Source organism: Pristis pectinata, chromosome 1 (genome assembly GCF_009764475.1).
Source record: "Pristis pectinata isolate sPriPec2 chromosome 1, sPriPec2.1.pri, whole genome shotgun sequence".
Lineage (NCBI taxonomy): Eukaryota > Metazoa > Chordata > Chondrichthyes > Rhinopristiformes > Pristidae > Pristis > Pristis pectinata.
In genome coordinates, this window is record NC_067405.1 from 120,716,837 (window position 1) to 120,728,943 (window position 12,107).

General features: G+C 37.2%; 1 protein-coding gene across 6 annotated transcripts in view; it reads left to right on the top strand.

Annotated features, from left to right (window-relative positions):
• LOC127573799 (ena/VASP-like protein) overlaps nt 1-12,107 on the top strand; it is a 172,307-nt gene that overhangs the window by 117,232 nt on the left and 42,968 nt on the right. The window lies entirely within an intron of this gene.

Consider the following 12,107-nt stretch of genomic DNA (forward strand, 5'->3'; position numbering starts at 1 on the left):
ATATTGCAGCCAGAATTGTGCTTGGTTAGAGAAGTATTTGCATCTTAGCAAATATCAGATGTGTCATGAACCAAAGCAACTAGGGCATCTTAGAATGTATTTTTTCATTTTTCTAACTTTTTGTAAAAATATTTCTTGAGAAAATTAAGGCTTCTGAGTGTGGTTTGATTATTTCAAACTTTGCTTAATTTATGAGTGCGTAAAATAATATACAATAATAGAAAATAATTTAAAAATAATACAGAACTATTGGGGTAACATTTCCTCTGTAAGCATGAGAATGTGTATTCCAAACGATTTGAAATGTCTGTGAGTGTGCTTGTGCCAAAAAAAGGGCAATTTTAGAGCCTTCTCAGAGGTCTGTGAAAGCTGCAGTTAACAGTAATTTATAATGTGATAAATTTGATTTTGGAGGATGAGCAGTTGTTTAAATTGCAAAAAAATTTCAAAGTCCAATTTGTAAAGGACATTATTTCTTGCCTGAACTTAATCAATCTTTTGAACCAGTTGGACTTTGTTCAGACAAATTGCACTGGGAGATAAGTCTTTGCCTATCAAAATTGCTCTTTAGAATCATTAAGTTGCATATAATTTTGAACTTGGATATATTTGTTTACTTTCTTTGCTGACTTGGTTCTCCTCATTTCACAAGGTTTTTATTATTGGAATTGTAAATCCTGCTAACATCATCGCAGATGCCGGCTTCGAATTTACTAATGCTGTTAGTGCAACTTCAATTAATGAGTTGATGCCAAGGTTCACTCAGTGCATTTCTCCGCGTATGTACGTTTGTTTGTGCATATCCATCTTTGCATAAATTCAAGGTTCAGTTTTTCCCCAATAGTTTACTTAATGATTTCATCTGTAACTACTTCTTAAACAAAAATATTAGAACAAAATCAATTACATGGTGGATCTTCATTCTCATTTAGTAAGATACCAAGGTTGTTCCAATATTCAGAATAGATGGAGAAGGTTCATTCTATTTCAGTAAATTGCTAAACTATATCTAAAGAGGGCAAATAAAAAGAATTTCTTCAAATTAAAAAGAATAATATATAATTTTATGTTTCAGTCTTCATTTGTACTTCAGAATTTTTGGCTTCAATGGTTAAGTAAACTAACTAGCTAGGGATGATGGGTAGCTAATCCCATACAAACTATTGAAGATGAAAGTTCCGCCCATTCCATTGATAGCTCTTTGCTGTTTGTATTACTATGATCTTTGAGAGTCATGATTCACTGCCATCTGATGGTTAAACATAGAATGTGCAACCACTTAAAAGATTTATTATATCTCTAAAGTTGTGAAGTATTTTCATTTTTGTTTTGTTTTTTATTTGATAACCTAACCAGCTCTTCTTTCTTAAAGGAATCATGCTGCCCATGAATCCCATCTCCAGATCACTCACGCTGTGCAGTTTTCTTTAATGGCCTCTATGTTAACTGATGTCGTGAAACATTCTCCATCCTCAAATAAAACCATTTATCCTTCAAACCTGCCTTATCACTGTCAAAATATTTTTTGAACTCTTCTGCCCTTGCAAGCCTCAGTCCCACCTCCATTTTTCCTTTTCACTCCCAGGTCTTTTGAATGTGTGGTAGGCTCCCAAGTCAGTGCTGCATCATACCCAAACACCTTGTAAAAATTACTTCAATCAGGCTTGTGCTCTGGCACAGTACCAAAATGATCAAAGTCATGAATGAGATCCTGTGTGACAGTAACAAAGGTACTCTAACCCTCAAGGTGTCTGTAACCTTTGGCTTGGTTGACCAAACCAAATGGTTCTGGACATCCCAGTCAGGGGAAACATCGCCCCTCTTCTATTTCAATCCACATGTTGCCCTTCAGCAGTAAGATCCAAAAATATGGGCCTAGATATATCTCTGTATCACTTTTCTGCCCTAAATTCTATTAGTGATCTCCCCAAATCTATTTCAAAAAGCACCCAAAAATATTAGCAAAATGCATTAGCAGTTTCAATGCAATGCCATAGGCTCCCTTATATAAAGGTGTTCTGTTTCAACAACAGTAGGCATTAGTAGCATCTTTCCTCACAATGTGATCTCAAGAAGTAGACCTTAAGGGTCGTACCACAATAGAGGGAGTATTGGCAAGGAATGAGTAAATGCCACAATATGAAGGGGTGGAGGGCTGGAACTTTTCTTTCAGGGGGTCAGAGGAACCTGTACAAGCCACTGAAGAACTGTGCACTTGGAACCTGCCTCCTTGTGCAGAAAGATAATGCAAGCCAGGGTGCAGCTCTGAACCTTGTGTCTCAGCACTGAGCAATCACAGTGCTTGACCTGGCCAGACCAACATTAGCCCTTGCAGGCAGTCTCTCCACACTCTGCTGCAGGTGATTTGCTGCTGCAGGAATCCCTGCAGAGAGCAAGGTTTGCTCCAGGTTCCCAGCACAGCAGCACATAGTAGGTAGACTGAGCAGATGCCTGTTTTAAAGTACCTGTGAGGCCTAAGAGCGCTACAATGAACTACCACTCTGTGGGGCAGTGCCAGGCAGAGTACCAGTGTAGCTGGAAATCAGAGAAGCAGTACTTGAATTCACCAAGTCTATTCTTTCAGACACTAAGAAGTCTATCCTTTGCACTCCAAAAAGTCCATCCTTAAAATGACTGGCATCTTGGAAATGTATGTAAAATTGATTAGTGCTGGGTTAACTTTTGTCTACACAATGCCTGTTCTTTATTGGGTGTGGCACAAGTGTCAACCTTTACATGAATGTTGATGACATCCAAATTTATGTTATCACCACTTTCAGTCTCTCAGTTGTCAGTTCATTTGTTTGACATCCATTATTGGACGAGTAAAAAAAATTGCCTAACAAAATATTAGGAAGTCCAAACCCATCATTTTCACTCCTTGTCACAAAAATCTATCCCTCTCCTTGAGTGAGATGGAACCACACTGTTCACTATCTTGGCATTCATTTGGTATCCAGGCTTCATATTTTAACCGCTACTTGGACCACCTAAATTCACCAATGCAACATTGCCCAGTTCAGCATATCTGCTGCTGAAACTCTGAGCAGAAATGATGGATTTGGTTTTCCCAATATTGGAGGAAATTTTTGCCGTTTAGGACAGGACATTGAACAAGCATTTTTGTTACTTCTAAACTTGACTATTCCACTCCAATACTCTCCTGGCTGGCTTCCCTTGTCTTACTCTGGGTAAAGTTCAAGTCAAATCAAGTCAAGTTTGTTATCATGTGCACAAGTACAGTAAGGTGCAAGTACAATGAAAAGCTTGCTTGCAGCGGCATCACAGGCACGTAGGTTTAGAAAACACACAGAAGACAGTGAAAGAGAAAAACAGACTGTGCAAAACAAGACATTAGTGCAAAAAAACAACCACAATCAGAGATTAGTCCATGGTAGTGCAGGAGGCAGTCCATAGTGTTCCATTAAGGTTGTGCAGGTCAGTTCAAGAACTTGATATTATCCAAAGCTCTGTTAGCCATGTCTTAATTTACACCATCCCATTTATCCATCATTGTACTGTAGCAGGACTAATGATTGTCAACAAGTACCAAGGCAAAGGAAGCATTCTGCCCTCAATATGTGCACACACTGTTAAACTAGCTTTGCTGTTAAATATCACCAGTGCATAACTGAGCAGCATGGGTGTAATGCTCCCTTTTGAGTGAGAGTGACCTAACATTTAAAGACTTTACATTTTGTACCAGAAGTTTAACTAAGTAGCTTTTATCCTGGATTGTGCTGCTCTATGGCACCTTTGCCTGTCTACTTTGCTTCACACACATTTAACTTCTGTCGCTTACCCCACAATTTGTCACACGTTTTCCCTATTTTATAGTTTGACTTTTGCACTCTGCCACATTTTATCCTGACAAGTGACATGTGATGTTGATGCTTCTTGAACAGGGCCTGACTTGTAAGCCCCTTCTCCAGTTTCTTACCATCTGCAAACTGCCCTGTATAATACATATATGGCTCATAAGGATTGATGTCAGCTTTTCCTGTCACTGACAATCTGATTGGAAGGATGCTGTTCTAAAATATCCAAACAGCTTTATGATCCTTAGCTGTAATGAAGCCTTTCTGAGCCATTTTCTTCTAAGTGGAGGAGTTGAGAAGGAGTCTGCTAACCATGGGATTTTCCTGTCTGTGCCTAATTTTAGTGTTTCCAGTGCAGTTAGTTCCTTATGGATTCTAGTTCAGTAGTACAGTTTTTATAACTTGAAATAACAAGTGGTCAGAATGAAAGAAACAAACTTATTTAAAAAAAAATGTTCTGTTAATATTGAAAATCAAAGACGAAGCTTATCACAGAAAATGCCAGGTCAACAAGCTCAGAAGGACCATAATCGGAGAGTTAGTCGGATGACTATTACCTTAAGTAGTAAGTGAAGAAAGTCTTCTACAAAGCAAAAATGGTTGAGCAGAGTAAGGGAAATGTATTGATGGACTTTACACATTTTAAACAAGTGTTGTATTATAAATCTAAAGATTAGAAAACTTTTTCCTAGTTCATTGAATGCGGTATTTAATAAGTTGCTGGTTTTATAGTTGCTGGTGTTATTTTGTGATGAAAGGAATCCAGCGAAATTATTTCTGTGTGAAATAACTTCTATGTTACCCAGTTGATTGCTGAATTACATATGTCATTCGCTGCAAGTAATTTAGAAAATCAGATTACCAATGAGCTTGTTCCTGAGTACAGTATGATATCAAAAAATTGTATTGCCATGGGCAGTCATCAGTAAAATTAGCTTGTTTTCAGGGTTCTTTAAATTTTAACCATTGACACAATTTGCATTAATGTTCACCAGGTAAATTATCAAAATCAGTACCAAGAATGGATAGTGACATGAGGGCCAAAAATAGTTACAGTGGTTCAGATGAAGGTGAAGTAAATGATTCATGATTTCAAGCTGGATTTATAGAGACCTTTTCCCTGATTAATTTATGTATTACTTCACCAATCTATATCTTGAAAGATCTAAGAATGCAGTGATCTAATTAGATGTAGTTGCCACTGATATTTAAAAATTATAAAACTTTGCAATCTAAAGTTGATTTGAAAGTTGTGAAACTTGTGGATGATGTCTTATTACATGTTTACTAGCACAGGTTTCTAAATGAACCAAGTCCTAAACTGAGTCATCAACACTGCTTGTTGAGGGATCTTGCCTGTTCAGAAAGCTTCAGCATGACAACAAAATGTCTTTGGATAGGGAAGGAATACTAAGTTGTGAGACTTTGGTTAATACATTGTTATCTTAAGTTTGTTTTGTATTTTAGATTAGTTAAGTGTGAAGTGGCCATCAGTATTTGAAAAATATTTAAGTAAACTTACTGTATTTCCGTGACATGACTAATTTCTTTCAGTAAACACAAAAATTGCCGGAAACGCTCAGGAGGTGAGGCAGCATCCGCGGAAAGAAAAACAGTTAACATTTCAAGTCAAAGACCCTATGTCAGAGTTTCTTTTCCTGTTACTGGGCTGTAGTGATGTCTTTTTCCGCAGAATTTTCTGCAGGTAACTGATGCAGGAATTTCAGGTCACAGACTCTTTCTCACAACAGAGGTTCTAATAAAGTGCCTTCATCTTAAAACATTAATATTGCCACCCTTTCTGCAAGTGCTCTGAGCATTTTTTCTTTTTATTTCAGATTTCCAGCATCTGCAGTTTTTTTTATTTTAATTTCCCTGAGTGATATGCCAGGGTAGGATTAGAGCACAGGTTCTGCCAGTACTAATGCACCTTGTAACTTAATTGTTGTTCCAGACATTTCCTTCGTATTTCTGGAAAATGCTACACCAACCAACATAGTTTAATTTTTACTGAAAGGATACCTGACAAATATTGGTGTTCATTCCCTTTCTCTTTCCACAGAGGTTGGCTCATTTATTTATGTGCCCAAAATTGATTAAAGTACATACAAATATTAACATTAAATTCTGTCACATATTTTGGAATACATGGGAATGAGTGAACATAATTTTATACAACCAGGACAAATCATCATGCAATGGTATAATATTGCTGAGCAAGACATGAGAAATTCTACATTTTAGTTAATGACAATGGCACTGTTTTAGAAATTGTCTGCACGTTCCAGCTGTAGTCCATTGGAATAGTTTTAACTTTGTTTTTAATAGTGTTACTTCTGTTTAATAACATGGACTTGAAATATTGCCTGACTGATTTTTTTATTTCATAAATATACGTAAGTTGTTGATGATTTCTGCATTTGAAGTGATGTCACTTGATAACATTTGGAATCTGCTTTATTACTAATTGTCAAGTGAAATAATTTAATAAGCTCAGACAACTTTTTTCGACAGCTGACGGTCCATATTGCATTGCCCATTAAAAAGCTTTTTGTTTCATGATTAAGGTAAGTCATTTAGAATATTGGATATTTTTTTTAGCTTCTGTTTAATTATTGACAATACACTTAGAGTTTCTGTTCTGGCAGTGTATCAGTTACATTGATAGCTTATCTTTGACGTTTGGTAGAGTATTGGATGCAATGTGTTATGTCAGGTGTATAGCAGACATAAGTAAGAAAACCCTAACTGATCACATCATGCTTAGGAGGGAGTACATCTGCCACTGCTTCTGTTCCTGTTCCTGCCATTGTAGTCGTATACTTTTCTGCAGAATGTTCTGTAGGTAACTGATGCAGGAATTGCATCTTAACTCATTTCTGTTGCTCTGACATATTAATTTTGAATGTTCAGTTTTAATTGCTGCACAAACTATGTGGAAAGTGAAAGAACTAGATGATACCAGATCTTGCTAATCCAATGTATGTCAGACAGTTCACTGATTTGGTATTGCAATAATTCTAATGATGTACTTCATTTAGAGGATCTATTGCTAAAAATGGTTCATATACCTGATGTTTGTGGTCTATATCAACTTAACATAAGCAACACAAAAAAGCATCCCACAACATAGATCCATTTGACTTTAGTGACTTGAGGAAGTCTTACGATGGACTGCATGTGTATTTTGGGTGAGATTACTTACTGATGGTCGCAAGTTCATGTTTTCATGTATACTGCTCTTTGTTCTAAAGGAATTTGTTCCTGAATTCATATCTTTTCATAATTTTCATTGCTTGAATGCTGCATATTTCCTTCATTGCAGAGTTAATTGCTTGTTTGAAGATTAACTGCTGACATCCTGAAAAAACTGCTTTAATGTAGTAGGTGTTTATGAAATTGTTTGAAAATTGATGCTTGAGTCAATCATAACATCCTTTCTGGAATTTTCCTTACTGTGAACATAATTAAACCATTGAATTCAGTACTGTCATTTCACTGTTGAGTAACTAACCTTTTGATTATATCACTGTCTCCCAGCTATTCTTTTTAGTTCCAGAAATTATTTTTGCCTGTATAGTCAATTAAGATTATAGGTGTACAATTTTGTTTTATTGTACTAAATGACATTTTAATCTGATAGGAAAACATGGATCTATTTAGTAACTTGTATTACTGTAAATTGTCCAATGCTTAATTTTCTTTGTCAATCCTATAACTTTTATCCATCATATTTGGAATTCACTACTACGTTCTTCAGGCTTCAGCCACAAATTCTACATTAAAGTGTGAGTAAGAAGGACACCCTCAACACAGTCCAATTCTGTACTGGTGCCATGAAGCACACCATTCTCAAAAAGGAATTTCCACCAGAAGTGAAATTTGGTACAGTTCTGTATATGGCATTGTGCGCCAACAATGTTATGAAATTAACTCCTGTTGTCATATCTGACAATAAGATGTGACCTGAAACAGCTATCAACATTATGCTGGCTACCCATACAGGTTTTTTAAGTTCCCTTTGAAATTTAAAAGCTTTGCAGTCTACACTCAATGCTGTCATCATCTATGTTGTGTGTTGTACTTGGTGGTGGTGACCTAGAGAGACAGTGCATATTGCATTTATAATGTTAGGCTACATCAAATGACGATGCTCATAAATTGGTGAGGAGTTGTAATCATATCAATATTTTTGTATAATAACAATATAAAGATGTACATCCTCATTAAAAGTTCACTGTGTTTAAAAAGAAAACGACCATGTTTTCTTCTGCTGTGCCTAAGATTAAACAGTAAATGTTTCTGTAATTTTCAGTGCTATCAACTCCTACAATTACTTCTAATGAGGAAAACTGTTAATGAGTTGAGATGCAGTAAAGAAAGTTGTAATATATGCATCGTCAAGGAAGAATTTTATAAAGGAAGGATCATTTCTGAAGTCTACTCTATGTTACAATTTCTGAGTGGTTTTAAAAGCTAATGTAAACCAGGGTGAAGTGACAATTCTACTGTTCTGAGCAGCAATCATTTTATTTAAAACAGAAAATACTGGAAATGCGTATGTGGAGAGGAAAGCAGAATTAATATTTTAGGTTGATGGCCTTTCATCAGAAATGTAAAAAGCTAAAGATAAATAAATTTCAAGCTGCAGTAAAAGAGGGGAGGGCAGACAGGAAGAGGGGAAGGCCAGGAGTATTAGAATTCCAGGCTTTTGAATTGGCTTGGAATCTTGCTGTATTTGTTGAATTTGAGAACAAAATGTTTGTTCAAGAGATTGTTAGGTAAGCATATGGAGGAATTTAAGATAGAGGGATGTGTGGGAGGAAGGGGTTAGATAGTCTTAGGAGTGGTTTGAAGGTCGGCACAATATGGTGGGCTGAAGGGCCTGTATTGTGCTGTATTGTTCTATGGTTCTATGGGAGAAGAGATCAAAAGGGAAGATCTTTGAAAAGATGGAAGGTAAGTATCTTTAACAAAAGAGTTGATAATGTAAGGCGAAAGAGGGGAGTAATGGATCGTGTAAGGGAGAAAAGGGTCAATGCGGCAGATATGTGACTACTAGAATAATTATCCAAAATTATTAAAGGAATGTATTGTGTTTGCTGAACTGCAGATTGGCAGATGTTGTTAAAGACAGAGAGTCCTGAGGGCTGTAATGTGTCTAGTCAGAAAATGAAGTATGGTTCATTTATGGAGCTTCATTGGAATAGTGTTAAGAGGCCAGGGATCAAGAGGTCAGATTGGAAGAAACATGTGACTGGAAGCTCAGCGTTGCCCCTATGCACTGAATAGAGGTGTTCTGCAAAACAGTCACCTAATCTGCATTTTGAAGTTCTTTGAATTGGCTTGGAATCTTGTTGTATTTGTTGAATTTGAGAACAAAATGTTTGCAACAATAATGTCAGAACAGAGCCAATGTATGGAAGTGGAGAGTTGGTGCAGGAGTGTTGTGGACAATGCTGTATATTCAAAATGTATAACACAGACATGGTAACATTTGAAGGCATCTACTACAGTTAAGATGACAAGTTTTGACAAAGATACAATCCTGAAAAGTGTTAATAATGGAACGTAATTGTTTAGGGGACCAAGATGGAGAACTTGCTAACAGAGCAATCCCCAAATGTGAGAGAAACAAAGAACTGCAGATGCGTGTTTCATCAATGCCCAAATGTAAATCTGACATTTGTAGGTCAAAGCCAGAAGCAAAGACGCCTTGACATGTCACTGATATTGAGTGGAACAAGGTAAAAGGTCCCATGGATTCTCAACATGGATACAATGGTGAAGACTCAAGCAAGAGTGTCAAAGCTGAAGGAAGGCTCGGATGAGAATGTGTACAGCATTGGCTGGAACAAAAAACAGAAGAGCTGATGAAAACCATATTGTGGGTGAAATGGCAGTACTGGAAGCATCACTGTGAGCTCAAAACCAGAAAGATATTTACATCCTCAAGGTGGGGTGTGGAATAAATTGATGAAAAGGCTAGTGCAAACAAGTCAGAAGATGAAAAAATGAAGGAGGTTCAACGAGTATATAGACTGTGACTCCCATGACTCAGGATACCATTTCCATATGACTGATCAATAACTAAACAGTGTTGCTCAAGGAACTTTAAGTTGAGAAAAACAACAAGTGAAATTAAGGCCAAGCAGTTTCATTCATAATTTGGGTAATGGGAGATCAAGTCCCAGCCAAACAGCGAACCATGAGTTCTCTCTGTATACTGTAGCCCCAGCACAGCAGCGGGTTAGGTGAAGTGTTCTACAAAATACATGCTTTAAAGGAGAAAGTGGAGGATGGATTTTCAGCAAAGACTAAAATTGGAAAGAAGAAAAGGGGATAAGCACAACTTAGGAATTGGAAGAGAAGGAGGCTTTCCAAATCAACAATCCTCTGTCTTTGCTGTTCCACTCTTTGTTTGGTCACCAGTAAATCTTTTTCTAGCAAATCCAGCCTGCGATCTCTCTCTTTGCCAGCTTGATCCAGTTCAGCAATTAATTGCTGTTGTTTAACACTGAGTGTGGTCTGCCTGTCTTCCATATCTTTTAACAGCATTTCCAAAGTGGCAAATCTCTGGTCAAGCTTTTTATCCAGTTTAGAGATAGCTTCCAAAGTGAGTTGAGGGTCTCCGTTACCCTTGCTATCAGCTTCAGCCTTAGCTCTGGTAATCATTCCGACACTTAAAAGTCAAAATCAATCTTGTAAAAGTATTATAAAAGTCTTAGTAAAGGGTGGTGCATAAGCAGTTAAAAGGTAAGTGGAGCAAAGCCAAAATACGACCTACTCCATGCACTGCCACCAAACAGTGCACTATTGTTTGAACCCTGTGAAAAGGTTGATATGAGTCAGAACAGTGGTGGGGCAACACAGTAAGTCTTCAGTGTCCTTGGGTTGGAGAGAAGTATAAATCAGTTTGCTCCAGTGATCCCTGGTGTAAAGAATGTGTTTGGCATGAAGTAAACATGGAACCAAGCTCAACTGTGATGCTTCTCACTATCAAGTAGTGTTCTCTTCATAGCATTTTCTGTTTTGGTGCCTGTTTAAAATTGACTTTGGTATCAGAAAGTTGGCACTACAGTCAGAAGTAATAGAAGAAAATGTTGAAAAACAAAACGTGTTAATACATCAAGACATGCATAATGAATTGTTCTTCAAGAAAATTGAAATTTCTTCACACATAGTATGGTGAATCTATGGAATTTCCTACCACAGAACATAAGAGGTAGAAGCAGCTTTGCACCACCACTTAACAGAGAGTCTAACCGTCTACCTTTGACAATCAATGGTATTACCATTGCTATCACCCCAGAGGTCACTATTGACCATAAGGTCAACAAGATGAGTTACATGAATACTGTGGCTACAAGAGCAGGTTGTAGACTGGTCTGCAATGATGGATCTCCTAGTGGACCCAAAGTCTTTCCACCATATGCAAGACAAATGTCAAGAGGATGATGGAGCTCCAACCACCTGTCTGGATGAGTAGAGCTCCAAACACTTTTGGTATTCAAAAACATCTAGCACAAAGCAGCCCTCTTGACTGGCGGCTCATCCACTACCCCAAACATCACTCTTACCACCACCAATGTGCCATGCAGCAATGAGTTCCGTCTCTAAAATGTACTGCAATAACTCATCCAGGCTGCTTTGACAGCATCTCCCAAACCTCTCCTGTCCTTTACCATTAGGATTTACAAAAAAAGCGGATGCATGGGAAAATCAAGAACCTAGATATAACCTGCATTCAATCGCACATCATCCTGACTTGGAAATACATTGGCTTTCGTTAGTCTTAACTGGGCCAAAATCCTGGAACTTTCTATACAACACATGGGAGTACCTTCACTAGAATAATGGCAGTAGTTCAAAAAGACAGTACACCACCACATTCTTGAAGGTACTTAAGATAGACAATATATGTTAGCATTGGTAGCAACACCAACTTCCAGAAAAACAAATAAGGCAAATTTTCACTATGATCATGGCTGATCCTGTGGTTCAAGTCCACTTAAACATAATTCTGATTCCCTCTGTTATTATGGATATTGCAAGAAAGTTATTATTTAATCTGAAACAGCCAGGGGGACCAGCAATTGCTGTTCAAAAATATGCCCCTATTAAGTAATGGACCAATACTGAATCAGAATCAGGTTTATTATCACTGACATATATCATGAAATTTGTTGTTTTGTGGCAGCAGTATAGTGCAAGATATAAAAATTATTATAAGTTACAAAAGTAAATAGTGCAAAAGGCGAATAACAAGGTGGTTTCATGCGTTCATGG